This window comes from Cryptomeria japonica, chromosome 2 (genome assembly GCF_030272615.1).
Source record: "Cryptomeria japonica chromosome 2, Sugi_1.0, whole genome shotgun sequence".
NCBI lineage: Eukaryota > Viridiplantae > Streptophyta > Pinopsida > Cupressales > Cupressaceae > Cryptomeria > Cryptomeria japonica.
Window position 1 is genome coordinate 139,790,656 of NC_081406.1, and position 13,837 is coordinate 139,804,492.

At 34.9% G+C, this 13,837-nt stretch overlaps 1 pseudogene; it reads right to left on the minus strand.

Annotated features, from left to right (window-relative positions):
- Positions 1 to 12,495, minus strand: part of LOC131073193 (alpha pinene synthase, chloroplastic-like) — a 61,475-nt pseudogene extending 48,980 nt beyond the window's left edge.
- Between the last annotated feature and the right edge of the window lie 1,342 nt (positions 12,496 to 13,837).

The following is a 13,837-nucleotide window of genomic DNA, read 5'->3' on the forward strand; positions in this document are numbered from 1 at the left end:
CTTCAAAAGATTTAAATCCAGACGGTAATCTTGAGAACCATTCCATTGATTGTCCGCTAAAGCTTCTAGGAAATAGACACATTAGGTAAGTTTCATCATGTGAAAACTATATACTCATGGTGCAAAATTCCCTAATGTGATCTTGAGGATCAGATTTCCCATCATATTTATCATATTTAGGGATTTCACAATGTCATGGGAATGGAATCATGTTTAAACTTTTGTCAAAAGGATATGGACAAATATCCTCCAATGAATATTTCTTGGAACTTGTTCCATTCTGTATATCTTGTATTTGTTGTTGCAAGGTTTGCATTTGTTGAGTAAGAGTTAACAAAGGATTATCAACATGGGTTCTCCTTTCATCTTCATAAGTTCTTCTGTCACTATGCTCTCTTCTTGTTTCATCTTGGTTCCTTGCATCATCATGGTCTCTTCTTGTTCTATATCCTCTTGTTTCCTCATGATTTACTCAATTTACATCATCAACATTGGGATCATCAATGTTTTGATTATTACTTGTTCACACATCTTGTTTCAAACTTTCCACGTTAAAATCTTGTGGCAATTTAGCTCCTGAATTTGCCAACATTAGAATGCACTTTTGCTTTTGTTTTTCCAATAATTTTTCCATTAGTTTGTAATTCCTCATGAGACTAGTGGATAAGATGTAATTCTGCATTATGATTGATTTTAGTACTTAGATTGATGATGTGATGATTAATTGTGCATTCCTAACTACCGATTGTTTTATATGATTGCATTGGTGTTGCAAATGAGTATATGGTCACATTAGAATTATTGGGAAAAGTAATTGGACCATGTTATGGAATCATTTTACCTTGCAGTGTACATTTTGATGCATTATGGATTTAGCTTCTATATGGTCCATTGATTGGATAACATTGATATCATGTATATCGCTTATTTCTGAATTTGTAGTACTTCATTATGATGTTAGAAAAGATAGATGCATGCCTTATGAATGATTTAATTTCATGATGATTATGATGATGCCATTTAGTAAATTACTTCATGTGGATTCTATTGGATAATTGATAATTTAATTGTTATGATGTAAGGTGCATGCAAAGTGTCTGGTTTGTATTCTTTTCATGTATTGATATTGCATATGATTATTTGAGATTACTAATGTGCAAAGTAAGATGTGCAGAAAAACTAATCCATGTGACTATGGAAACTATTTGGAGAATCAAGCTAACCCTATGTGCGTCTGTGAAGCCAAGGGTTGTCTATTTGGAAAGACAACACCTCATGTGTTATGTGTTATATTTGTAAATGTGAATGCTTGAATGTTTGTTTAATTTGTATTTATTAAATTTGTTAATTCCAAAAAGGGACATGCCATTTGTGTTAAAGTATTGTGTATTTTTATGGTGTCACTTGACACTTGTGTCGTGAAGTGAGTTGGAAATGACATGTCCCTTGGAGGGAATTTGTATAACCAATGCATTATTCAAAATATCTTAGTGTGGTCCCAATAGAGTCTTGGTTAGAGAGCCAATATTATGGTCAACTCAAGTTTGACCCATAGGTAAACTTTGGGTGAGTTTCTGGAAGGTCAAACAAACTCCTAAGGTTATGTTTAGGGCATTTTTGAAGGCCCATATGTTACACCTATGGGTAAAGGTCAATTTTAGCCATGTGACCACTCACATGTGACTGTCAAGCCACCTCAAAAGTGATTTTTCCAAGATGGACGAAAATTCAACTTTTGAGGATTTCTCCTTGGTTAGACAACCTTCCATTAGAGTGATAGTTGCTCTTCCCCACTTTCTCGTACCTTTTTTAGTTTCCATTCTTAGAAACCATGTAAGAGGTTGGGAAGACCAACCTATGAGATCTCACATCCTTTCCAAGGAAGTTGGAAAATGTGAGAGGAGCCTACTTAGGGAAGGGATTCAAACTTAGAATTTTGATCACCCACTCCCCAATCTTGGAGACTTAGAATTGTTGTTGGAAATTAGGATTTAGAAGATGTATTTTAAGTTTTGGCAAGAAAAGACTAGTGGATTGGGCATCTCTCCTTCAACCATTCCTCATACCATTTGTAGGATCAAAGATTGGTAGTGTTCTTCCATGCATTATGAATACCATTGTTATTGTGAAAGAAAAATTGTTGTGTATTTAGCTTTTGTTTTTTATGTGATATGTGAAGTTGAATGTTGAAGTTATTTCTTTGTATTTGTTTTTGTAAGTTGTATGATTATATGTGTTATGGGTGTTTCAAGGCCATACTCACCCTTGGGAGGGTAGAGTAGCCTTGGGGGTGAAGGGTTATTTGACACCCTATGAGTGTAGAGACTCTCTTCTTGGAAGAGAGAGATACACAAGGGTTATGGGACCCTTGCTGCATTATTTTTATGCATATGCATAAGGGGGTCGTAAGGGGAGATATGGGATTGTAAGCCATAGGGGACATAAGGTTTGTTTTGGGTCAAGTATGTGACCTTGAGATGGTTGTATTTTGGTAGCCTTGTGAAGGCGTTTGTTCCTCTTTATTGCAGATCTCCTCTAGGTGCTTGGTCCACCTTCACCCCACAAAGCTAGTCACTTAGTGACAATGTAAATCCTTGGGTTGAGAGTTTATTTTTGTTTAAGGTTTTCTTGCATGTGCGGTTGAGTTTGTTTGTAATCCCGTTTAGCCTTGGTTCTCCTAGCTCGCGGGTGGCTTCTTGTAAGCCTAGGTTGGGAGGTGAGCCTCCATGGTCACAACCTACAAGTGTTATTTGCAGGTTCACATTCAAGTTAAAAGGGTGGAAATGAGCCAGATCTCCTAAAGTGGTGTCTAAAGATGTTGAAACTGCACCCCTTGTTATCTACCTATCTAAATCTTCTTGTTGTATTTAGCCTCTTCATTAAAAATATAAAGAAGGAAAGGTTCATATATATCTCCTTGTGAACAATGTATTTCTGGAAAAGAAAGAAAGATACATTTACTTGTTGTTTTATTCATTATTCATTTGATTGAAATCAAAACAGCATTCAATATAATACTTCTATTTCTGCTACTGAAAAGGGGCATTATGATTGTTGGTTTATTAAATTTCTCAATGATTGGAAAAAAGCTAAACATACATGATTATGAAAGTTAGTTTCAGATTTTAAAAAAAGAATGGGAAATATTTATGTTTTATACATTCATTGTCATCTCATTTTAATTATTGTTTTTTGATTAAGAAGGAAAGAATAGAATATAGTTGCAGAAAATAAATCTCATATTTTAAATAGTGTTTATTCTTTGTTGCATAATGATATATTTCTAGTAAAAAAAAAAGAGTCAATTTTGTTGAGATGAATTAGGATTCTGGAAATAAAAAGAGCTTCAGATTGAGTTCATGTGTTTTTTTGTTTTTTTTTCTATAAAGACATAATGTTGGTCAAAAGAAAAGTATCATTTTTCTTAATAAACTAAAGTGTTGTTAATAAACTAGTTCTTAAAGATTCTGCAGTGAATATATTTCTGAGAGTATTATTTTCCTTTGACTTATATATATCCATAAATACATAACTTGTAATTTATCTCAATGCTATTATAAAACTTCATTCTGGGAGTAAAAGTTTATTGTAGCATTCTATTAATCTCTACATTTAGTAAATCTGGAAAATTTACAGTGAGTCTTGAGAATACAATTATTTTAACTTATTCATCTCTACATAATTATATATAAATAAATATATATAACTAATAATAAAAAAATACATTACATGTAAATAAACATAATGTTGTTGTAGCATGCTATGTTAGACACAATGCACCACTGAGAGGGGGAGGGGATGAATCAGTGGTTCTCAAAACTTTTTCCTTAAGATATCCTTTGTGAGTAGCACCAGTTTGCGAATCAAGCACAATGCAGACTTACTAGTTAGTAATGAGACTAACTCAAATACACACACACACACATAAGGAGACATCACATAACACCAGCATATACGAGGAAAACCCAAGATGGGAAGAACCTCGATCAACAATGTTGCTGGAGTCTACTGCTCCAATCCAACCTCACTGGGAAAAACATAGTTACAAAGTTTAGGGAACCAACCCCTACCTGATTTATGGGCTACAACCCAAAGGAGCACCAACCCAAGGAGATACAACCCCTGCACTAAGCTACAACTCAGTGTTCACAATATAAACTTCAAATACATAAGTAGTTATCTTGTTACAAGTGAATCTTGCAACCTTTTCAAATGCCTTACTCTGCCAGTGAGATACTTTATCTGCTACAACGACTCACTCTTTTGTTGTTCTTCACCTACTACTCCTTTGTTGGATCTCCTCCATAAACTTTCTGCAATCTACCGGTATTATCCTCTACTGATTCTTCTCTCCAACTGGTTGAATGCTTCAACCAAGTTTTCTCTCAATTCTACTCTCTTCATAGAAGCTCATTGAGAACTTAGTTGATTTGTTCTTACTTGCAGAAGTCTTCAACTTTGCAATCACACCATATTCTTACTCTCTTCAACAGCAACAAATAATTTATTTTTCCTTTTTACTTATAGCCCAGATTTCCCACCAAAAGCCAATTCAAAATCCAGGCGGTTAGGGTTTCCTCACCATCCTCGAGGAAAATCAAATCCAATCAAATCTTGCATGATCTGATCTTTCTAACATCTAAATGTACATCTATGCCATAGTCGCATCTCCTCGATCACGCCTTTCATTCCTGGCAATTTTATTTTTACCCTCATAGCTAATCCTTCGGTCAATCACAAAAGATCTATCGAGTTGTTTCCTTCATCGCCTTGATCTTCTCAATTTCTCTTAGTTGGCTCGTAGTTGTCTTCCAGACCTCGAGCCTCAAACCCCTGCAATCACTCTGCAACAAGTCCCGTGATTTGTGTGATCTTTCATTAAAGTTGACCAACCCTGCAGCAACCCTGTCGATTTACATTATATCTTTATCCAAACTCGGGTTTGCCATGTTGACTATTTGCCAGCTTGGCACTTCAAGTTGGTCCAAGTAGGATCACCGACCAACCACCCTAACGGTTTCTTATTTCTAGTTTTCTAACCCTTCCAATCTAAACCATTTTACCAATTACCTTTTCATATCTGCTCTCATCTTGAACCGTCAATGGAACTCTCAAACTGGTCTCCAGACTGGTAAGTCCTAAGTATGTGCATTCCCACCATGGGGAGGTCTTCTACAATTGCACCTTGCTTATATAACTAGTTGGCTTACATACCGGTTACCACTCCTGATAGAACCATGTCATCATTCTTTCTCAAGGCTCCATCTTCTTTCAGTCATGTAAGGTTCCTCTGTTTGCATCTACTCAGCCTTGCCTTTTCCTTGATTAGCTTTGACCATATGATAACCAGTTTGTCAAGATGACAAACACTTCATACTTCCTTTAAATTGGCATCATACCTTCTCTTTTGGTTTGATGCATAACCCTGATCTCATGCACTTAGGGTATTCCTTCAATTCATCAGTAGATTCGGTGTAATCCTTCAAGTGTTTGCCTTTACCTCTTCACTCTTATCTCTCAAACTGTGATGCACTCAATGCATAATAGGAGATAAGCTCCACTTGCTAGGTGAGGTAACACCTTGTCTTCTGCATCTTGGAATGCTCTTCATGTGGTCTGATGTGAGCACATTTACTGTCAGTCATTGTTTCGCATAATGACTACTTCTTCACCCAGTGGGAGTCCTACTATTCTACAACCTTACAGCATACTGGTTCATTCTGCTCTTCCAGTGTTGAAGTGATTCAGAAAACATTTTGCCTCTTCATCACAAGCAACCGCTCAAAACACTTCTCCATCTCATCACACAAGTCAGGTGCTAACTTGTGTACAGATGACCTCTGAGATCATCTTCTTTACCTTTATCAGTGTTCAACAACACAAGGTGATATCCAAGCTATCACATATTATACTCCTTCATATCAGTGTTGCACATACATCTCATCTACTGATGTTTATCTCATACTGGTTGACATCAATGACAACACAATGCCAACATGCTAATCTGGAAAAATATTTATAAAAAAAAAGATATACTATTGTTGTTATTAAACATCATTCTGGATATGACACAGTGAAAGAAAAAGAAAAAAAAAATATCTATCTATATATATGCATCATTTAATAAAATATTGTAATAGTTTTTTCTATTTGAGAAATAGATATATGTTTTCTTTTGTTTATACATCTATATTTTTATAGAAACTGAAATATGAAAAAAATTAAAAAAATTAAAAATGTATTGAAGCTTGGAGATGGGGGAGTCGAGTGCTCTATCCCACCCCGCCTCTTTGAGGGTAGCCATAGTGGAGGCGCAACCGCCACTGTGGGTTAACCACAGTGGATGGCTCAGCCGCCACTGTGGTTAAACCACAGTGGATGGTTTGGCTGCCACTATGGCTAACCACAGTGGATGGCTCGGCCTCCACTCCTCCTCTCTGTCATCTTGCAAACCCTCAACCATCATGGCAAATTTTCCCTGCAACAAAATAATAAACCCTAACTTAGTTAGGGATATAAAGAAAAGAATAGATAAGTTTAGTGTATATTAAAATAAAAAGGGGAAACCCTAGATAGTGCTAACCTACATGACTTTTAAATATAATTTAAAAGTGTGGTTTCTTTTTGCAAAATTTGAAATAAAGTTATAGGGGGAAAATGCCTAGCTCAAATGAAGGATTTTTATAATGTTAAATGTGTATACATATAAATACATATTGGAAATGTTGATGATTATATAAATCCTTAAGGGGAGGGTATTTTAAATAAAGATGATTAGTTTAATTATAGAAATTCTATTGTATGTGACTATTTGAAAACTTTAAGGGGAAATAAGCTTCCATTAAAGTAAGATATATTTAATAGGATATATTATTAACGAATTGATTATTACAATGTCATTTGGACCTTTATATTCAATCACCCAATTAATTAATATTAATACAATGAATTTATAATTATTTAAATATTATAGGAAAATAATATTAACCTTTAATGTAATTAAAATTGAAGAATTTATTGGGAAAATTAATTAAGATCAAAGTTAAAGTAAATTTATTGGAATAGTTTTAATCAACTTAAATTGACTATGGTAATTAACAGTAAAAATATCAGAGATTAAAATATAATTTATTAGGAATTATATTTAAGAGAAAATTAAATGGCTTTCAATGCATGAAATATAGAGTGTGTATATAATAATATCAAGTAATTTAATAAATTTGTTTCATTAAAAGGTAATTGTTTTAAATTAAAATGATTAAACCTATTTAGGGGTGGTCTCTCTAGTTAATCCTTAAGGACTACCCCTTATCGAGGGACGTTGGTGAATTAACCTAGGGGTGGTTTTTACCCCATTTGGTTAATGTATGCTCATGATACCCCTCGATTTTAATTGATTTAATCCGGTTACCGTTGCGATTAGTTCAAACTAGATAACGTGTGTGTTTCACTTAATGAAACATAGTGAGCAAGATTATCTCAACTTTACGTATTCACTTGATATTATGCCTTCTACAAAAATTTTGTTGTTGTGTTTTTGCCCAAAAGTTTGGGCATGACAACCTCTCAAAGTCATAAAGGTAACTATCACTTCCAGCTGACATTTTACTGCCCAAACAGAAAATTCTAGAAAAACTAATCATATATCAATGAAGTACACTGAGCCACCTTTCCAACGATTGTAAAATGTCAAAAAACTGACATCATACGCCCATGTTATGGTCTGTGAAAGAAAACACCCAATTAGACTAAAAATGCAAGCCTTGGACCAAAAATTTTCTTGCCAATATGCCATAAAATATTTTTCAAAAATTCCCCATATGCCAATAAAATAATATTTTTTATTTTTACTAGGTGGGGCCCACTGACCGGGCCCACCTACCATATAAATTGGCATATAAATAAAACATGGCATATAAAAATTTATTCGCAGCATTTAAAAATTTGTATTTAAAAAACTTCAAAAAACAAATTTTCATTTTCATTTTTTTAAACGAACAGAAATTATTTTGTTTGTTGTTTTAACATAACCCCTGAAGGGGACCCACCGCCTACCATCATGGCACGATGGTCAGTAATTGGTGGCCCTTGGGTGCACCAGGTCTTCCACCGCCCACTATGGAGGCCAACAACCCTCTAAGGGTTGCCAGTATTGTGGGGTAGGAGGGTCTGTGGACCCCCCTCCCCACTCTTTAATAAAAAAAATTTTAAGTTTAGGATTTTTCAAAAAAATTGCCTTATGCCTTTATTTTTTTAACTTTTTTTTTTCAATTTTTAAAAATAAGCTGATGAGTTTTCAATATGCAAGGTATTTTTTACTATTTTTTGGACACCTCTATGGTACGATCATACAACCATACTATTAAAAAAAATTTGCATCTCAGTTCAACATCACCAAAATAGGTTGAATTTTATATCAAAATTTGTCTCCTGACCTCTCTAATCACAATCATTGGGTCCATTTTGTCCCATGGGGTCAAATCTGAAACTTCACCCCCAAAACCCCCAAAATGCAAATCCATAGAAAACCCAATTTGAGACAAATTTCTATAAAACCACATCTGCAACAAATGCCCACAAATATGCATCCCACAACTTGCATCAAACCATCATACCTTGTCCTACCTTTCATTCTAACATGCATTCATAGATTCAACCTAGGATTATAACACCATAAAACTATAGCTCTGAGACCACTTGAAAGGAAACTTGCAACAAACTTTATGACAATTTCCACATAACCCAATTTACATTTTAACAAAATAAACTCATATAATCCACATGCAAAGAGTAGACATCATACCCATCAAATGTGACACAAGATATACCATAGGAAAACCCTCATGAGGGAAAATCCCAACCTCCAAAACCATCATCCACCATGTATTATCAACAATGCAACCATTACAATACAACTATGGAAAGCCTTCAAAATGAGCCATCCAACAAGCACTCCATGTGGCCAAGCATGTAACCACACATCCCATGCCATGCTTCATTCCTTCACAAATGCTAACCTGGCTAACCCAAACAACTACCCTTATGGTGATTTTATATACATAAGCTCCCACAAAACCACCAAGTGGTATTACAACAAAACCATGTGGTAAATAACCCCACCTACCCTCAGTTACTATTGGGTACTTTATTTGATTTATTTCCCCAATAATAATATTTACAATAAAATATACTATAATAATCCAAATGTTACAATACAACTCATCAAGTGGTCCCAAGAATATTCTTACGGAATCTCTACATCTTGCACGTCCATCTAGGTGCTCCTAGGTGCAACAATAATAATAAAATAATACATTAAATGTCCATGGGAAATCCATAATAAATAGAATATTACAATTATGAACATTTTTATGCAAGGTGTACAACATTTATTTTCCCAACATGTGTGCCATAAAGAGATTGACTTCTCTTTCATCCTCACTGTAGCACTCTTCAAAGACACTTTCTTCATCAGAGGCATCATCTTCAAATGTGTAAAGGTTGTTTGTTCTCTTAAAATTTCTTCTCCTTGGCTTGTAAGTATTCTTCATCTTCTCTTTACCAAAGGCCTTCATATTTTGCTTCTTATCTTCATCCTTCTCTCCATAGGGACATTTAGATGCAAAGTGTTCAATCTTCCCACAATTGAAACATTTGAAAGGAAGCTTACCTTTGTATTTGTCTGATCCTTTCTTGATCTTCCTTACAAAATTTGCTACAACTGTATCAAATTCATCTTCTTCTTCATGAGCAACTTCTTCCTTTCCATTCTTGGTTGTGTTGAAGCCAACCTCTCTCTCTTTGACATTTCTCCATCGATTGTTCTCATCTCATAAGATGATAGGGATCCAAACAATTCATCCATAGAGAATCTTGATAGATCCTTGGCTTCTTCAATAGCAAAGACTTTGGCATCATACTTTGGAGTGAGAGATCTAAGCACCTTTTTAATAATGACTTCATCTGCAACATCTTCTCCAAGTCCTCTTATAGCATTAACTGTTTCATCTACCCTTTGCAAATAATCAGCAATCTTTTCTTCTTCTTTCATCCTAAGGTTCTCTAATTATGCTCTCAAGTTTTGCAGTTATTCTTCCTTGACTTTGGTATCTCCCTCATATATTCTTTGTAATTTGTCCCATGTTTCTTTGGCTGACTTGCAGTGCAAAACCTTTACAAATTCAATGTCAGATAATCCACTAAGAATAGCATGTTTTTCTTTGGCATTATTCTCATATTCTTTCTTGGCATTAGGTTCAGTGGGAGGAGTGGCAGGAACTGTATATCCATTCTTTACTGACATCCAAACATCATATCCAAGGGAAGACAAGTGTGTCTTCATTCTTCTACTCCAAAAGGCATAGTTTTTGTCATCAAACAAGGGGACCTTGGTAGAGGAGGAATCATTTACAGCCATTGTGTTCACAAGATAGGATCTACCCAAGCTAGAGAAAGCTTTTACTCTAAGGGAACCTAGGGCTCTGATACCAATTGAAGAACACAAGTGATCACTGAGATGGGGGTGAATTAGTGATATTTTAAAATTTAAAATGAAAGTGTGCAAATGTAAATGGATTAAAAACATACACACACAAAAAGACAAATCATATAACACAAGGATATACAAGGAAAACTCAATGTGGGAAAAACCTCGATGAGAAAATTTGTTGGAGTCTACTGCTCCAATCCAACCTCACAATAAAATTACTGATTACAATAAATTCTTGGGCACCAACCCAAGCAGCACCATCCCCTGAAAATTTAGAGTACCTACTCAAGGAGCACCTACCCCTGCTCTGAGCACCCACTTAGAGAATTACAATGACTGAATAATAAATTTAATAACAATGAGACACCTTGTTACAAATGATTTTTGTAACCCTTTCAAACCGATTGGCATGTACTCACTACTGCTATGAAATATTGTCCCTTGAATGTCTCTCCTATGCTTTATGGTCTCTACTACTGATCACAATCCTCTAACCAATATCTTCTACCTTTTATTCTCTTTTTTGTCTCTGCTAAACTATCCCTTTTCTCTTTGCTACAACTTGTTTTCTTTTGAATGCCTTTTTCACTTACTTGTTCTACCTTTTTGGTTAACGAATTTGTCCTTCGCTAAAGTTAATATACCACCACTCTATTTCCCCTTAAAGAACAAAAATATTAACCAAATAGTTGGGTAAACTTGTGAAAGTTTCCCTCTGAATTTTTTTGAGGTACAGCTCCCTCTTTGGATTTTCCATGAATGAAAGAAAGAAAATAATTATGCATATACTTTTAACCAGAAAGTACGAAAGGCATTTTCACATCTACACATCACTATGTTGTAAATGCAAAATTTTATTTTTTAAAAATCAATTTCTAAAATGACAAAGTTCACAGACTTTGTTGTATTTTGCACTTTTCATTCAACAAAACTTTCAGACTTAATTTCGTCGCAAGCACATAATATTCCATCAGAAATAAAAGACTATTTCAGCAGAAATGAACTCCAACAAAAATCCAATTCCTTCATCAAACACACAAATTTGAATCTTCCAAAATAACCATTTCCATTCATTCACAGATAAATGAGTATTTATGTTTGAAACATTAGATAATGTAGGACAAAATATATCAAGTCTGAAAGCTAACAAAAACTTGTATCTTCACATAGTCTTTTACATATAAATAGCCACACATCGGCTAACTGGATTTTAGGGAACAGAGAGTTACATGACTTTTCCCCTGAGTAAAGATTCAATTCTAACAATATAACCAAAAAACTAACTTTTTAAAACTATCCTATAATTCATCACAAAACATTTTCAAAGGTCGACACGGCCGAGATTGTAGCTACAAGGTGGGATCTTTGGGCTGGTTTTGCATTGTGTTGAAGACATGTTTCCACTCCAAATGAGTAGCTGAGAAGTTTTGTATAACAACAAAGTTTGGGATTCCGATATGTGCTATCCTTTGGTGCCACATCTCCTTATCTCTCCAAACCTGGGCCACGATATCTACATGATTTCCCAAGTGTCCTATGCACAGGAAAAGAAGGGATTGAATCTTTGCCACCATTGAGAAGTTGTTTGTTGTTAAAGCCTTTGTTTCCCTCACATAGTTAATTTTTTCTTCAAACAATTGAGTAATGACTTCTAAACTTTCTATGGTTTTTCCATCCTCTTTCAGGCATTTAATCCCTATACACTTCAAATAATTTTGCATAGATAGAACAAGTTGAGATAACTCATCTCGAAGTTTAGTAGATTCACTGCATCCCTGTTCTACTACAGAATTTTGCCACTCAATATTTTTCTAGCTCACATAGAGAATGTTATCATCCAAGCCCTGTACTGATTTTTTCGATAGAAATTTCATGATTCCATATTTTTGTACATCAACCATTTGAGCTACCACAGCTCTCCATTTCATTTCCTCTTTCTTCCAATTGGCAATTTCTTTTTCAAGCTCTTTTATTACAGTTATGGCATTCTCATACACCTTGCTCATATTTTTTAAATATTTTGTGTCAGAATATGTGATCCCATCCAACCATTCTAGGAAAATTTTAGTCACCATTTTACTCTTGTGAATGTGTCCTAGAAGCTTTTGATTAAAAGGTGACTTAGGATCAAATGACATAGGCAGCTATGAAATCCGTTGAGCATTAGGATTATGAATGGCATCTATATATTCTACCATATGCCTCAGTGTTTCTTTGAGATTCTGCTTATCCTTCTCATCTTTGCATGTCCTGTTAATTATTCTTTTAGTGGAGGCCTCCAAATGGTTTACATCTGCCACACATGATCCAATACCAAAATTAACCTTTTCAACATTGAAATCTTTTGCTAATGGTTTCTCTACTTCCTTATCTGAAACGGGACGTTTTAGCTCAGTAGTCCAACTACCTATATCCTGATTAAAATCAATTTTGAAAACCATCTTCAGCCTTTTAGATTTCAGAGTTTTACCCAAGCATTTGCTAACCATGTATTCAATAGGAAACGAGATAGGAACCATATTCCTTTTCTTGCTACTAAGAGCAGTGTCCAACCAATGGCGAGTACTAGAACCTGCTTCTTTATTTGCTTGAGGTTTCTCAATACTTACATTAGCTAAGATCAATGCACCTTCAGTGCCCTCCTCTTCTTTTCCAGGTTCTTCAACATCTCCAACTTCCAAGGTGGGTATCTTGATATTTAGTTCTATCATTTTATCCTCAGCTTCTAGATACCCTTCAGAATCGACCACCACTGTACCTTCTGGCAACTTTTTGTCCTTATTCTTGGTTCTTGACCTGGTAACACGAGATGTAAGCTGACTAACAAGGGACTTCTTCGAACCTTTGATAGTATTTGCCTCAAGCTTAACCTTGGTACCACCTGCATCACAAGTTTTAGTAGACTTATTAGATGAAACTTTTTGAATAGGAGAATCTTTGATAACAATTTTTCCCAGTCTATGTTTTCACAGCCACTACTCAATTCTACAGATAATAGGGAAAGTCCTCATATGAATCTGATCTTATTCCTTCTTATCCCACTCTATCTTAGGAATTGGGGAGCCCTGTACTTATCCTACATATTTGTTAGTGAACAGATTGTCCTCTCACTCAACTTCTCTTAATTTACTCTATGCCCAATATTATGAAGAGAACAGAATCATTCACTACAGTTGAGAAAGTATTAATTTTACTTTAACTTCCTCTCTGAATTTTCTACAGGTACAGCTCCCTCATCTGATTTGCAATGAATTCAGTTTTTACAATTACACTTTTTCTCGAAAGTGCATAAGGTTCTCTCAACTACTCCTAGGTAGTGAGGTAATTACAAAATACAACTCGAAAATG